The following is a 16,878-nucleotide window of genomic DNA, read 5'->3' as shown; positions in this document are numbered from 1 at the left end:
GAAACTCCAATACTTTGGCCACCTGATGCAAAGAGTTGACTCATTGAAAAAGACCCTGATGTTGGGACAGATTGAAGGCCGGAGGAGAAGGGGATGACAGAGGATGAGATGGTTGGCTGGCATCACTGACTCGATGGACGTGAGTTTGAGTATGAACAGGGAAGCCTGGCATGCTGCAGTCCACGGGGTCACAAAGAGCTGGACACAGCTGAGTGACTGAATTGAACTGAACTCAGCCCAGGTACTAATGAAAAGGTACATTTTGACTGTTGAGCCTAGACCAATGTGGTGTAGACACCATGTTTCCTCATGCCTGACCCCACCCCAGTCCCAGCCCCCAATAGTGTCCCTTCATAGACTTTGGCTGGGGACCTGTGCTGGGGAAGATGATTCAGGGAAGCAATGGTACCTGCTGTCTTCAACTGGTCCTCAGGCTAGGCTCCAGTTTCTATGGAGAGAAGGATTTGAGGCTGACAGGATCTGGCAGACTTAAAGGCTAGCTTTGTGAGACTGAGTCCAGAGAACAGTACATAAGGCATGGGGGAGGGAGGAAATGTTTTCCTTCCTTCTTCAGGAAACCAGGGACAGTCTTGCAACCTACAGATAGAAACCTTGGAAACAGAAGCCTGGATACCAAACTTGATGTTCTTGTAATGGTGAGTGGAAGCACTGAAGTTTCCACAATTCATCCTGCAAGCATCATTTAAGGACAAGTGGGAATAGAGGTAAAAGATTCGGGCAGATTAGTGGTGGTTGTGCTGACACTCTGCTTTGTGGGTCCATGTGAATCTCTTTCTTTGGGACACCCAACTATAGGTGAGAGATATCTTCTTTTGGGGGATTAGTATGTCATCATATTTTTAACAAGTTGAGATATATTAGTTTCAGATGTTGTTGTTCAGACGCTAAGTCGTGTGCAACTCTTTGTGACCCCATGGACTGCAAGATAATGGGCTTCCCTGTCCTTCACTATCTCCTGGAGTTTGCTCAAATTCACGTCTATTGAGTCAGTGATGCTATCTAAACATCTCATACTCTGCCCCCCTCTTCTTTTACTTTCAGTCTTTCCTGCATCACGGTCTTTTCCAATGAGTCAGCTGTTTGCATCAAGTGGCCAAAGTATTGGAGCTTCAGCTTCAGCATCAGTCCTTCCAATAAATATTCAGGGTTGGTTTCCTTTAGGATTGACTGGTTTGATCTCCTTGCTGTCCAACGGACTCTCAAGGGTCTTCTCCAGGACTGCAACTCAAAAGCATCAATTCTTCAGCACTCAGCCTTCTTTATGGTCCACTTCTATAAGTTAATATTTGTATATATTGCAAAATGATCACCACAATAAATCTATATACATCTATCACCACACAATTACAATTTTTCTTCTTATGACAAGAACTTTAAAGATCAATGGTCTTAGCAACTTATAAATATACAAATATAGCAGTATTACTAACTATAATCTCCATACAGTACACTCCATCTTCATGACTTATTTATTTTATAAGTGGAAGCTTCTATTTTTGACTATCTACTGCCTGCTTCTGGTGACTACCAACCAGTTCTCTGTATCTGAGTTTGCTTTTTGTTTTCTTTTTATTTTAGATTCCACGTATAAGTGAGATCATAGAGTATTTGTCTTTCTTTATCTGATTGGTTTCACTTATCATAACACCCTTAAGTTCCATCCATATTATTGCAAATGGCAGGATTTCCTTCTTTTGTATGGCTGAATAATGTTCAATTGCATTCCATCTTTTACACACACACACACACACACACACACACATATATATATATATATATATATATATATATATATATATACTGCTGCTGCTAGGTTGCTTCAGACGTGTCTGACTCTGTGTGACCCTGTAGACAGCAGCCGACCAGTCTCTGCTGTCCCTGGGATTCCCCAGGCAAGAACACTGGAGTGAGTTGCCATTTCCTTCTCCAATGCATGAAAGTTAAAAGTGAAAGTGAAGTCGCCCAGACATGTCTGACCCTGTGTGAGACTGCAGCCTACCAGGCTCCTCCGTCCATGGGATTCTCCAGGCAAGAGTACTGGGCTGCCATTGCCTTCTCTGATATATATATATATATATATATATATATATATATATATATATATATATTCAGCTACAAATTTCACTTGCCAAGAGCATTGCCAGCTAAACAACAACAAGGGCATTTGCCATCTGCCTTCTCAGAGATTTAATCCTGTGTTGCTGCAGCTGCTGACCTTCAGCCACTGAGGGGAATTTGGGGTGGAGAGTGAGGCAGTCTGTGCTCCAGGGAAACTGGTGGGACAGGACTGCTGCTGTATATAATAGTTTGCAACTGCCAATCCCAAACTCCCATACTTTCCCTGCCCTGTCCTTGGCAACCACAAGTCTGCTCTCTGTGTCTGTGAATCTGTTTCTGTTTCATAGATATGTTCATTTGTTTTGTAGTTTAGAGTCCACATGTAAGTGATATCATATGGTATTTGTCTTTCTCTTTCTGATTTACTTCACTGAGTTTGATTATCTCTAGGTCCATTCATGTTGTTGCTTCCATTCTTTTTAATGGCTGAGTAATGTTTCATTGAATAAAGAAGATGTGGCATATATATATATATATATATATATATATATATACACACCGTATTCTTTATTCATTCATCTGTAGATGGACATTCAGGTTGTTCCCTTGTCGTGGCTATTGCAAGTAGTACTGCAATGAACATAGGGGTGCATGTACCTTTCCAATTATAGTTTTGTCTGGGTATATGTCCAGGAGTGGATACGCTGGATCATATGGCAACTTTATTTTTAGTTTTTTTTTAGGAACATCCAAAGTGTTCTCCACAGTGGCTGTATCAATTTACATTCCTGTGAACTGTGTATGAAGGTTCCCTTTTCTCTGAATCTTCTCCAGAATTTATTGTTTATGAATTGTTTGATGATAGCTATTCTGACTGGTGGGAGGTGATATTATAGTTTTGATTTGCATTCCTCTAATAATTAGTGATGTTGAACATTTTTTCATGTGACTCTTGGCCATCTGCATGTTTTCTTTGGAGAAAGGTCCATTTAGGTCTTCTGTCCATTTTTTGGATTGGGTTGCTTGTTTTGATGATATTAAGCCACATGACTTTTTGTAAATTTTGGAGACTAATCTTTTGTCAGTCACATCTTTTGCAAATATTTTCTCCCATTCTATGGACTGTCTTTTTGTTGTGTTTATGGTTTTCTTGGCTGTGCAAAAGTTTTTGAGTTTAATTAGGTCCCATTTGTTTACCTTTGCTTTTATTTCCATTACTCTGGGAGACAGATTGAAAAAGATCCACTTTCTTTTGATCTCTAGTTCTGTGGAATACCCTTTTCCATCCCCTCACTTTCAGTTTGTATGTGTCCCTAGGTTTGAAGTGGGTTTTCTGTAGACATTATACATACAGGTCTTGCTTTTGTATCCATTCAGATAGTCTATGTTGTTTAGTTGGAGAATTTAATCCATTTACACTTAAGGTAACTATCATTATGCATGGTTCTATTGTCATTTTCTTAATTGTTTTGGGTTTATTTTGTATAGTTTTGATATACAAATTTTTAACTGGTTTGGATTTGTTTTGTATATTTTAACCTCTTATCAGAGATGGGGTTTGTAAATATTCCATAGGTTGACTTTTTATTTTTTCAATGGTTTCCTTTGCCATATAGCCTTTTAGTTTGATGCCATCTCATTTGTCTATAGTTGCTTTTGTTTCCTGTACTTTTGGTGTCATATCTAAAAAAAAACTTGTCAAATCCATCCTTTTACTTTTAATCTACTGTATCTTTAAATTTAGTGGGTTTCTTATAGATAACATTTAACTGATTCTTGTTTTTTGGTCTCCTCTGACAATCTGTGACTTTTAAAAAATTTATTTTTAATTGGAGGATAATTGCTTTATAATATTGTGTTGGTTTCTGCCATGCATCAACATGAATCAGCCGTAGGCATACATATGTCCCTCCCTGTAAGCCTCCCTCTCATCTTCCACACCATCCTACCCCTCTAAGTAGTCACAGGGCACCCGATTTGAGCTCCCTGCATCATACAGCAAATTCCCCCTAGCTATCTATTTTACACATGGAAGTGTATACCAAAAGCAGATACAGATGCCACAAAGAAAGAGAATTACAGGGCAGTATCATTAAAAAACATAGATGCAAATATCCTCAATCTGTGACTTTTAATTTTTGTTTTTAGACCACTGAAAGTGCTTACTGATACAATTGGATTAATATCCACCATATCTGTTCCTGTTTATTGCCTTACTTATTGTTAGTAAGTAACAAAAACTTGTACTTTTCCCCTAATTTTGTCTTCCACACCATTTCTGCCTTTTTTAACTAAACATTTTATGAGACTTTTTTCCCTCCATGACAGTTAATTTTATGTATCAACTTTACTGGGATAAAGGGGATGTCCACATAGCTCATAAAACATTATTTCTAGGTGTGTCTGTAAGGGTGTTTCTGGAAGAGATTGCATTTGAATGAGTAGACTTAGTAAGGATCACTCTCTCCAATATGAGTAGGCATCATCCAATCCATTGAAGGCCTAAACAGAACAAAGAAGTAGAGGAAGGGTGAATTTGCTCTCTGCTTGAGCTGAGAATCCATCTTCTCCTGTTCTCAGATTTCAGTGCTCTTGGGCATTTGGACTTGGATGTGGACTTACACCATCTGCTCCTCTGGTTTTCAGGCCTCTGGCGAAGACTGAATTATACCACTGGCTTTCATGGTTCTCCAGTTTGCAGCTGGCAGATCATGGGAATTCTTGGTTTCCATTTACATGAGCCAACTCTCATAATAAATTTCCTGTTACATACACACATCTCGTTGGCTCTGTTTCTCTGGAGAACTGCCTAATTCCCTCTCCTTTATTAGCATGTCAATTATATGACTTTAAAAAAAAAACTTTTTAAAGTAGTTGCCGTAGAATTTGCAATACACATTTATAATCAATCCAACTCTGCTTTCAAATAACACTGTACTGTAGGGCAAACACCTTATAACTACAAAATATTCCTACTTTGCTTTAAAATGATTATAGATTCATAGGAAGTTGAAAAAAATGAAACACACAGGTTCTGTATATAACCCTTTATCAAGACGTTTTTCCCTACTAGTAACATTTTACGTAATTTCAGAACAATAACTGAGCCAGCAAACTGATATTTGTACAATCCAGGGACCTTATTCAGATTTCACCAGCTTAACATGTATGCAAGTGTGTATGTGTGTTCAGGCATGCATATGTAGTTCTATACAATTTTACTACATGTGTATATTTGAGTAACCAGCACCACTGACTAAATCATTTACTGAGATATGTAAAAAGAAGTTTGAAATGAGGCATTCAATGAGAGAGAGAGAGTGAAAGAGAAAGAGAAACAGAGAGAGAGGGAACCAACCATATGATGAACTTTTCATGTTTCAGAGACTCACGATAATGTTGAAATCAGCTAACCTAAAGAAACAGTTAGTGCACTGATATGCAGAACAACATGTGGCCAGCAATGCAGTGAGAAGTTCTTATTGAGGAATCCCATGAGATTATTAAAGAGAAGGAGGCAACTTATATAAGAGATGCAAGACTCTTCAGGTAAGATGTTGTCTGCCTGTAGAATATAAGGATCCTGAACAGTACCCAATGCTTGTACATGCAATCTTTAATCCAATTTTCTGTTGATGGGCAGGGCTGTTTTCCCTCCCTGTTATTTGACCTGAGGCCAAACTATGGTAGAGATAATGAAGATAATGGCAACTTCCTTCACAACGTCCATGCACACACTGCCTCACTCAGTGCCCCCAATCCTGCAGCAGGCAACCACCAACCCACACCTCCACCAGAGACTCCTGGACACTCACAGGGAAGTCTGGGTCAGTCTCTTGTGGGGTCACTGCTCCTTTCTCCTGGATCCTGGTGTGCACAAGGTTTTATTTGTGCCCTCCAAGAGTCTGTTTCCCCAGTCCTGTGTAAGCTTTGGCAGCTCTATTGTGGTATTAATGGCAACCTCCTCCAAAAGGGCTTATGCCATATCCAGGTTTACTGCACCCAGAGCCCCTGCCCCTGCAGCAGTCCACTGCTGACCCATACCTCCACAGGAGACACTCAAACATAACTCTGTCTAAGTCTCTGTGGGGTCTCTAGGTCCTGGTGTGCACAGGTTTGTTTGAGCCCTCCGAGTGTCTCTGGTAGGTTTGGGATTTGAATCTAAAACCAATTTTGTCCCTCCTACCATCTTGCTGGGGCTTCTTCTTTGCCCTTGGACATGGGGTATCTTCAAGAAAATTAGAGAAACCAGGGGAACATTTCATGCAAAGATGGGCACAGTAAAGGACAGAAATGGTATGGAACTAACAGAAGCAGAAGATATTAAGAAAAGGTGGTAAGAATACACAGAACTGTACAAAAAGGATCTTCATGACCCAGATAATCATAACAGTATGATCACTCACCTAGAGCCCGTCATCCTGGAATGCAAAGTCAAGTGGGCCTTAGGAAGCATCACTATGAACAAAGCTAGTGGAGGTGATGGAATTCCAGTTGAGCTATCTCAAACCCTAAAAGATGATGCTGTGAAAGTGCTGCCCTCAATATGATAGCAAATTTGGAAAAATCAGCAGCAGCCATAGGACTGGAAAAGGTCAGTTTTCATTCCAATCCCTAAGAAAGGCAATGCCAAAGAATGCTCAAACTACCACACAAAATTGCACTCATCTCACACGCTACCAAAGTAATGCTCAAAATTCTCCAAGCCAGGCTTCAACAGAATGTGAACTATGAACTTCTAGATGTTCAAGCTGGATTTAGAAAAGGCAGAGGAACCAGAGATCAAATTGCCAACATCCATTGGATCATCAAAAAAAGCAAGAGAGTTCCAGAAAAACATCTACTTCTGCTTTATTGACTACACCAAAGCTTTTGACTGTGTGGATCACAACAAACTGTGAGAAATTCTGAAAGAGATTGGAATACCAGACCACCTGACCTGCCTCCTGAGAAATCTGTATTCAGGTCAAGAAGCAACAGTTAGAACTGGACATGGAACAACAGACTGGTTCCAAGTAGGAAAAGGAGTAGGTCAAGGCTGTATATTGTCACCCTGCTTATTTAACTTATATGCAGAGTATATCATGCGAAATGCCAGGCTGGATGAAGCACAAGCTGGAATCAAGATTGATGGGAGAAATATCAATAACCTTAGATACGTAGATGGTACCACACTATGGCAGAAAGCAAAGAACTAAAGAGCCTCTTGATGAAAGTGAAAGAGGAGAGTGAAAAAGTTGGTTTAAAACTCAACATTCAGAAAACTAAGATCATGGCATCTGGTCCCATCACTTCATGGCAAATAGATGGGGAAACAGTGAGAGACTTTATTTTTTGGGGCTTCAGAATCATTGCAGATGGTGACTGTAGCCATGAAATTAAAAGACACTTGCTCCTTGGAAGAAAAGTTATGAGCAACCTAGACAGCATGTTAAAAAGCAGAGACATCACTTTGCCAACAAAGGCGCATCTAGTCAAAGCTATGGTTTTTCCAGTAGTCATGTATGGATGTGAGAGTTGGACTATAAAGAAAGCCGAGTGCCAAAGAATTGATGCTTTTGAACTGTGGTGTTGGAGAAGACTCTTGAGAGTCCTTTGGACTGCAAGGAGATCCAATCAGTCCATTCTAAAGGAAATCAGTCCTGAATAATCATTGGAAGGACTGATGCTGAAGCTGAAACTCCAATACTTTGGCCAACTGATGGGAAGAACAGTTTCATTGGAAAAGACTCTGATGCTGGAAAAGATTGAAGGCGGGAGGAGAAGGGAATGACAGAGGATGAGATGGTTGGCTGGCATCACTGACTCAATGGACATGAGTTTGAGTAAGCTCTGGGAGTTGGTGATGGACAGGGAAGCCAGGTGTGCTTCCCTGATGGACAGCTGTGCTGCAGTCCATGGGGTCACAAAGAGTCAGATATGACTGAGCGACAGAACTGAACTGTACATGCAATATGGCCCCGCAGATGCGGAGAGTGTGGAGGAATCCTTCCCTTAAGCAGGGAATAGACCATGAAACCTCTCTCCACCACAGTCAGACTGTAGTATTTCTGGACAGGCACTGTAGGCATTTGGGTCCAGACAATTCTTTGTTAGGTTTGCCTTTACATGCTGCCTGGATTTTAGCACACCTGACCCGTGGCCACCAGGCAGTATGAAAGCAAAGCATATCCAGCAAATTTCCGAAAGTATCCAGGGGATTATCATGTCGTTAATCAAAAGCCACAAATCCCTTCTTGTTCTTGAGGAAGAATATTCTCTCCCTAGACTTCCTCAGTGTCTGTTTTCACTCATACTGTCTACCTTTCTTTTCTATGCCCCCAGAGACTGCCAATCTTGGATGAACTGGATTTTCTAAGTTATTTTTAATATCTGCTTTTATTATGAAAGGAGACAATTTTCTTATATGCCACTGCTTCCTTCTTGGCTGATCTATGTTGATTGGTCCTGACCACATACCATCAAATTGAATACTAAGAGGAGGGAAGGTTGTGTATCATTCTACCAAGCTGGAGTAAAAACTAAGGTTACAGATTATACAAAAGGCCTGGTTTCAACCTTTATTCAAAGCATTTTAATGATACTCAGGGACCTGAGCTGAGAATTTCATGGAGGTTTAACTTTCAAAGAAAGGAAATTTTAATTCAATTTGGGTTTATCATCTGTTATATTTACACTAAGGTAAATATCATAGATCCTTCAAAAGAAACATTGGCTTTGTTACTTTATCTCAAGGAGCTTAAAGTTTCGTTGAGGCAATACTATATTAACCCTCCAAATAACTTGAGCTATCAGACATAGTCCCCATCAGAAGTAATTGTAAAAAGAAGTAAGACTAGGGAGGAGGTGATGTGGCTCCAGATAACCAGAAAAAACTTTCGAGAGGAAGACTGAAGTGGGAGGGATTGGTGCAAGAGGTTTGCGATGGGACTGGAAAGTGAGAAGAAAGAGCTGTTTAAGGAAATTTAATTATTACAAGCAACATTCTTAAAAATATTTCAAGAGGAAAGAAAAGGAAGTTTTGTAATTGGAAAATGAAACCTTGAGGAGTGAAGCCACAATCTCATTTTTGTGGTTCTTCTAAAGTTATATTTGGCTCCTACCAAGGAACAGTCTTTGATGTCAGAGAATGCAATGCATTGCAGAAGTTAGAGAGAATGGAAGTTCTATTGTATCCATGCCTAGAATATTCTCCATTTGACTATTATCATCACCTATAACCTTGTTTCTGTGCACTAGAACTGGGTCTTCATGAGGCTTGTCAATTGAAAACTCTTTTGCTTTTAAATGCATAAGAATAAGAAAGTTGCTGCTGTTGCTTGTCCAACACTTGTAGGTTTCTGGGTGTGTGCATGCTTGCATGCTGAGTCCTGTCCAACTCTTTGGAACCGCATGGACTGAAGCCCACCAGGCTCCTCAGTCCATGTGATTTCCCAGGCAAGAATACTGGAGTGGGTTGCCATTTCCTCCTCCAGGGGATTTTCCCAACACAGGGATCAAACCCAAGTCTCTTGCATCTCCTGCATTGACAGATGGATTCTTTACCACTTGAGCCACCTGGGAAGACCTATGTAGGTGTTTAGGAAGAAACAATTAAATGCTTTGACACATACTCCTAGTGCAAATTAATCAAGAACAGTGTTTTTATGTTTTGTGAATTAGACAGTGGTATTTTGATTATTTTCTGTTCTCACTGCACTGTGTACTCTAGGACGTGAATCATGGCTGAAGTAGGGGATGATTTAGTACCAAATAGAATTTATTTGCTGAAACAGATACTTTGGCTGAGAGCAAGTTAGTGTTTGCAGAATCATGTTGTAAGGTGCTGAAATATAGTATATGGCTTCACTCTGTTTTTCTTTAATCATGAAAGGCTCCTGACCTACTTGAGGGACCATTGCCTTGGCTTGTGCTTCACGCTCAGCAGCACTGTCCTGGCCTCCTAAGCCTATACTGAGACTTGAGAAAAGGAGCAGCCTCTGCTCTTCCCAAAGGGGGATGGAAAGGGGTCTGAAGTGACAGTAATACTCTCTTTGTCTCTTGACAATTGTTTAAGGTGCTCTGTTCATAGAGGAAATAATGCAGTTTATGTTCCAGTTCAGTTGCTCAGTCATGTCTGACTCCTTGTGACCCCATGCACTGCAACACACCAGGCTTCCCTGTCCATCACCAACTCCCAGAGCTTGCTCAAACTCAAGTCCATCGAGTCGGTGATGCCATCCAACCATCTCATCCTCTGTCATCCCCTTCTCTTCCCACCTTCAATCTTTCCCAGCAGCAGGGTTTTTCCAATGAGACAATTCTTTGCATTAGGTGGTCAAATTATTGGAGTTTCAGCTTCAGCATCAGTCCTTCCAATGAACATCCAGGACTGATCTCCTTTAGGATGGACTGGTTGGATCTCCTTGCAGTCCAAGGGACTCTCAAGAGTCTTCTCCAACACCACACTTCAAAAGCATCAATTCTTCAGTGCTTAGCTTTCTTTATAATCCAACTCTCACATCCATACACAAATATTGGAAAAACCATAGATTTGACTAGACGGAACTTTGTCGGCAAAGTAACATCTCTGCTTTTTAATATGCTTCTAGTTTGGTCATAGCTTTTCTTCCAAGGAGTAAGCATCTTTTAATTTCATGGATGCAGTCACCATATGCAGTGATTTTGGAGCCCAGAAAAATAAAGTCAACTACTGTTTCCATGAAGTGGAAGGGATCTATTTGCCATGAAGTGATGGGACCAGATGCCATAATCTTAGTTTCTGAATGTTGAGTTTTAAGCCAACTTTTTCACTCTCCTCTTTTACTTTCATCAAGAGGTTCTTTATTTCTTCACTTTCTGCCAGAAGGGTGGAGTCATCTGTGTATCAGAGGTTATTGATATTTCTCCCAGCAATCTTGATTCCAGCTTGTGCTTTATCAGCCTATATTTAAATAATATTTTTTAAAAACACTATTGGAATGTTATATTTCAATGGTTGAAATTTGGTCAGCTCATGGATGGGCTGCTTCAGGAGAGGCCAGATTTCCACTGCTCTGACTCTATCCCCCACGGGCCTCAGATGAATGCCTTCATTTGTTCATCTATCTGTCTTTCATTTGCTTTGAATGCTTTGGCTCCAAGTTTTAAGGTAAATTCTGTGCAATGGGAAGAGGCAACTGGAATGGATATTATTTATAAGAAGAACTTGCTGAGTATCTTTACTTAGGCAGAAGATTCTAAAAGTGGATGTTTCTCACTGGAGAATAGAACAGATGAAGACATTTTATCCTGCAAAGATGTTAGTTATAATAATTATTTTTTCTGATGATGGTTAACTGAATCTTTATACATATACTTGAATTCCAAAAATACTTCTGTTTAGGTAAAATAAAATTTCTGATATGGAAATTTTTACATTAATTTGTTGTTTTCATTTTCCAGTGCAAGAACTGCTGGTGAGATGACATGACTATGTGGTTTTATTATACCTGTGTGTTAGTTAGGGTTCTCCATAGAAACAGAACCAATAGGAGATACACACACACACATTGGTTTGGCCAAAAATTTTGTTTGCTTTTTTTTGGTAAATGGTTATGTAAAAACCCAAATGAACTTTTTGGCCAACCTAGTACATATACACATACCTATGCATATGCAGAGAGACAGACAGAGAGAGATTTATTTTAAGGAAATAACTCACAATTTTGGGGACTAGCAAGTATGAAATTTGCAGGGCAGACTGGCAGGCTGGAGACTCAGGGAAGAGTTGACATTGCAACCCAAGTTCAAAGGCAGTCTGGAGTTAGAACTCTCTCTTCTCCAGACCTCTTTCTTTTTTCACTTAAGGTCTTTAGCTTATTGGATGAGACCCAGCCATGTTATGGAGGCTAGTCTGCTTTATATAAAATGTACCAACAAAAAAATCCCTTCATAGCAACATCTAGCTGAATGCTTAACCAGAAACTGGGCACCATGGCCTAGCCAAGTCAACACATAGAGTTAACCATTATATCTTGTCAGATAATAAATGTACATAAGTTTACAAGTACATACCCTGGAATGAACAAGATAATCACATTAGACCAAATCATCAAATTAAAAACAAAGATATAGGGATAGATTGGGAGTTTAGGATTAACATGCACACATTGCTATATTTAAAGTAAAATGCTCTTCCATGAAAAAAGACAAAGACATATTTTTTGAGACTTAGATGTTCAAAGCTCATGTAGACTTACTTATTCTCCAGGAATGGGTAGAGATTATGTTCTTTGGGTCAGTGTTTCCAATCCTGGGCCTGCTGTCCCAGCTCCTAATCCAATTGCCATTTGCAGATCTATCCCCTTTCACAACCACCCCCACAGCTGGAGTTTGGGATGAAGAATAGAGCGTACCCATCCATGGGATGATCTAGCTGGGGACACTAAGTCTAACTCAAGCCTTTCATTTTACAGAAGGGGAAAAGTCACAGAGGAAACTTGAATAGAATTTGTTCACAGTAGTGAGACTCAATATAGTACTGAAACAGAACAGGACTCTGTGGGGCCCTCCTAGGTACAATAAAGCCTCCATGTTCCCCATTTCTTGTGGAAAAGTTGTAGTCTCCCCAGCCTCACTGAGTCACAAAAAAGCAGGCTCAAGCAGTTCGTGGTTAGGGCAATAGTGTCTCAGAATCTTTAGTTCCTCTCTGAAGGACATAGATAATAGTGCCTGATGTCCATTCCTGAGTTGTTTTTTTGCAGCATAGTAAAACCACCACCACATAGAAAAAGCTAACTGCATGATGACTGGACTATAGCTGTGACATAAGCTTATCCATCTTGCACAATTTCAAGAATGGACTTCAAGGAAAAGGGGACAAACCAACTCTGGAACTGAAGATTAACTGCACTTACAACAATCAAAATGACACTGACCAGACTATCACATGACCAGTTTCAAGAGAACTGTTGGAGTTGACGGCTGTTCTGCACACTGCTGAAACTTCCCTCTTTTCCCTTTAAAACTCTTTCCCTCTAACTGACAACTGGGAGATGGTTTGGGGGGCACTAGTCTACCGTATCCCCAGGTTGTTGGCTTCCTGAATAAAGCACCTATTTCCACCAACATTGAGCAAGAGTAGTTGAACCTGAGTTTGGTTCCAGCTCCAGCTGGCAATAGTATTTTTAAGCACCTTATTTGAAAAGTCATTTTCATTTATCATAAGGAAAAGAACACCTATATTGCAAAGGTGACAAGGCAATAAGGGTAACTCTTGAGCAACATTATTCCACGTTGTGACTGGGATAACTATCAGTTAGGGTCAAGGTTTAGCTAAGTAGGGCACAGCTTCCTCCAGGAACACAGAACAATATTACAATTTCTGATTCACACAGTGTAAACATTTTTATGGCTTTCAGGTGTAAGGGTGTAACTCTATAGGTGCAGGATATAGAGTTTATAAACAAAGCCCCTGCCTTTCATTTTGGAGTCTAAGAAATTGATAGCTTACAGTGAATGATTCATAATCTCTAAAGAAGATTTAGCTTCAGGGTCAGGGACCAGGCTCAGGTCTCTTGAGTAGCAGAAGTTTTATTACAGTGAAAACGGACAGAGAAAGCTTCTGACATGGACATCAGATGGCGGACGGAGAGGGCCCAACTTGCTAGTCCTAGTTTTTCAATTGGTTATTACAGTAAATCAAAAGAATGTCTCAAGGTTGTAAAGGTCTTACCAGAACCACTCCCACAATTTACACTTTAAGATAATAGGATTAGAACTAACAATAGAAAGATCTTACTACACCCACTCCCATAATATACATTTTAAGATAACAGATTAGTCAGAAGGTTCTTAAGAAGGAGAAACAAGTTCTCAAGCAGGATACTTTGTTGTTATATACATCTTAGTACAGAGTTTACAGTGGAGAAGGGAATGGCAAACCACTTCAGTATTCTTGCCATGAGATCCCCATGAATAGTATGAAAAGGCAAAAATATATGACACTGAAAGATGAACTCCCCAGTTCAGTAGGTGCCCAGTATGCTACTGGACAAGAGCAGAGAAATAGTTCAGGAAAGAATGAAGAGGCTGAGCCAAAGTGAAAACAACACCCAGTTGTGGATGTGCCTGGTGATGGAAGCAAAGTAAGATGCTGTAAAGAACAGTGTTGCAAACAGAAAAAGAGACTCAGATGTATAGAACAGATTTGTGGACTCTGGGAGAAGGCGAGGGTGGGATGTTTCAAGAGAACAGCATCGAAACATGTATATTATCTAGGGTGAAACAGATCACCAGCCCAGGTTGGGTGCATGAGACAAGTGCTCGTGCCTGGTACACTGGGAAGACCCAGAGGGATCGGGTGGAGAGGGAGGTGGGAGGGGGGACCGGGATGGGGAATACATGTAAATCCATGGCTAATTCATTTCAGTGTATGACAAAAACCACTGCAATGATGTAAAGTAATTAGCCTCCAACTAATAAAAATAAATGGAAAAAAATGGTTGCATAGGAACCTGGAATGTTAAGTCCATAAATCAAGGTAAATTGGAAGTGGTCAATCAGGAGATCCACTGGATCATCCATTGGATCACAGAAAAAGCAAGAGAGTTCCAGAAAAATGTCTAGTTCTGCTTTATTGACTATGCTAAAGGCTTTGATTGTGTGGATCACAACAAACTGTGGAAAATTCTGAAAGAGATGGGAATACCAGACCATCAGACCTGCCTCCTGAGAAATCTGTATGCAGGTCAAGAAGCAACAGTTAGAACTGGACATAGAACAACAGACTGGTTCCAAATCAGGAAAGGAGTAGGCCAAGGCTGTATATTGTCACCCTGCTTTTTTAACTTATATGCAGATTACATCATGCGAAATGCCAGGCTGGAAGAAGCACAAGCTGGAATCAAGATTGCCGGGAGAAATATCAATAACCTTAGATATGCAGATGACACCACACTTATGGCAGAAAGCAAAGAAGAATTAAAGAACCTCTTGATGAAAGTGAAAGAGGAGAGTGAAAAAGTTGGCTTAAGCTCAACATTCAGAAAACTAAGATCATAGCATCTGGTCCCATCAGTTCATGACAAATAGATAAGGGAAACAATGGGAACAATGAGATTTTATTTTTTGGGGCTCCAAAATCACTGTAGATGGTGACTGCAGCCATGAAATTAAAAGAGGCTTGCTCCTTGGAAGAAAAGCTATGACCAACCTAGAAAGCATATTAAAAAGCAGAGACATTACTTTGCCGACAAAGGTCCATCTAGTTAAAGCTATGGTTTTCCCAGTAGTCATGTATGGATGTGAGAGCTGGACCATAAAGAAATCTGAGAGCCAAAGAACTGATGCTTTTGAACTGTGGTGTTAAGAAGACTCTTGATAGTCCCTTGGACAGCAAGGAGATCCAACCAGTCCATCCTATAGGAAATCAGTCCTGAATAATCATTGGAAGGACTGATGCGGAAGCTGAAACTCCAATACTTTGGCCTCTTCATGCAAAGAACTGACTCATTGGAAAAGACCCTGATTCTGGGGAGGATTGAAGGCAGAAGAAGAGGGGGATGACAGAGGATGAGATGGTTGGATGGCATCACCAACTTGATGGACATGAGCTTGAGCAAGCTCTGGGAGTTGGTGATGGACAGAGAAGCCTGGCGTGCTGCAGTGCATGGGGTCGCAAAGAGTCAGACAGCTGAACAACTGAACTGAATTGAACAGAGTTTAAAATGAGTTGTTTTGTTGTGTAATCATTAGCTCTGGGATTAAAAGAAAAAAAAATGTTTTATGTGACTAAAAGAAAGCAATGTAGAAAAAATATTTGTCTTTTTCTCCTCCTCAAGAGCCCCAAACCCCTTTCTCCTCCTCGGAGCCCTGGACTTCTTAACAACCTACCTAAGAATTGACTCTCTCAAAATGATATTTATAATAGAAATAATAAATAGGAAACAGTGTCTGACTTTATTTTTCTGGGCTCTAAAATCACTTCAGATGGTGATTGTAGTTGTGAAATTAAAAGACGCTTACTCCTTGGAAGGAAAGTTATGACCAACCTAGACAGCATATTAAAAAGCAGAGACATTGCTTTGTCAGTAAAGGTGTGTCTAGTCAAGGCTATGGTTTTTCCAGTAGTCATGTATGGATGTGAGAGTTGGACTATAAAGAAAGCTGAGTGCTGAAGAATTGATGCTTTTGAACTGTGGTGTTGGAGAAGACGCTTGAGAGTCTCTTGGACTGCAAGGAGATCCAACCAGTCCATCCTATAGGAAATCAGTCCTGGGTGTTCATTGGAAGGACTGATGTTGAAGCTGAAACTCCAGTACTTTGGCCACCTGATGCAAAGAGCTGACTCATTAGAAAAGACCCTGATTCTGGGAAGGATTGGGGGCAGGAGGAGAAGGGGATGACAGAGGATGAGATGGTTGGATGGCATCACCAACTCAATGGACATGGGTTTGGGTGGGCTCTGGGAGTTGGAGATGGACAGGGAGGCCTGGCGTGTGGCAGTTCATGGGGCTGCAAAGAGACACAACTGAGCAAACTTAACTGAATTAATTAATTTAAAAAATTTTTTTTTCATTTATTTATATTAGTTGGAGGCTAATTACTTTACAATATTGTAGTGGTTTTTTGCCATACATTGATATGAATCAGCCATGGATTTACATGTGTTCCCCATCCTGAGCCCCCCTCCCACCTCCCTCCCCATCCCATCCCTCTGGGTCTTCCCAGTGCACCAGCCCTGAGCACTTGTCTCATGCATCAAACCTGGACTGGCAATCTGTTTCACAATTGATATTGTGAAATGCTATTCTCTCAGATCATCCCAGCCTCGCCTTC

This window comes from Odocoileus virginianus, chromosome 6, assembly GCF_023699985.2.
Source record: "Odocoileus virginianus isolate 20LAN1187 ecotype Illinois chromosome 6, Ovbor_1.2, whole genome shotgun sequence".
In the NCBI taxonomy this organism is placed as follows: Eukaryota; Metazoa; Chordata; class Mammalia; order Artiodactyla; family Cervidae; genus Odocoileus; species Odocoileus virginianus.
The sequence above is the reverse complement of the archived record's forward strand: the minus strand, read 5'-3'. Positions refer to the sequence as shown.